The following is a 699-nucleotide window of genomic DNA, read 5'->3' on the forward strand; positions in this document are numbered from 1 at the left end:
GAGAGTCTGAACGTGAGAAACTACCTAACAGAAAAATATCTAAAATGCATATGCATACATTATAAGCTGATTTTATTATTACAAATTGAAATCAGAATTATCTGAATAAATAAACAGTAATTCTCTATAAATTTGCCCTTCCAGTGATTTTACAATACATTTACCATTGAAGTTTTTTTTTCTTATCCTTAGTATAAGTTATTTCATATGGTATTTTAACATGTTTATGTAGCATAATATTTCACGTTTACTAAACACATCCTAGAAAAGTTGTCTATCGGAATGGTATGTAAACACTTTGGTTTTTACTCTGTTGTTTTCCTTACTGTAGGGGAGGGCAGCATCCTCATACATTATCTTCCTGACAAAGTTTAAAATGTCCTTTTTTTTAATTATTATTATTGGCATCACCATGATTCAGCTAAGCACAAAAGTGCTATTTTAATGTTATCTTATATAGCTGTATGTGTGTATATATATATATATATATACATTTTGTTTTGCAGAGGCTCTTAAGAAGACGGCAACCGGCAAGAAGCTGAGAGGGAACTCTCAAAATTGGTACAAGAGGACTGAGGGTGTCTAGAATGCACAACTGTATGTCTGCAGTTTAAGCAGTACTGAAAAATGTATAGTTGCTGCTGCTTCTAACTGTCCCCGGTTTTTTTCTTGTGCAAATGTTCAAAGCTTTCAGTAAAC

Source organism: Sinocyclocheilus anshuiensis, unplaced genomic scaffold (assembly GCF_001515605.1).
Source record: "Sinocyclocheilus anshuiensis isolate Anshui unplaced genomic scaffold, SAMN03320099.WGS_v1.1 scaffold1023, whole genome shotgun sequence".
NCBI lineage: Eukaryota > Metazoa > Chordata > Actinopteri > Cypriniformes > Cyprinidae > Sinocyclocheilus > Sinocyclocheilus anshuiensis.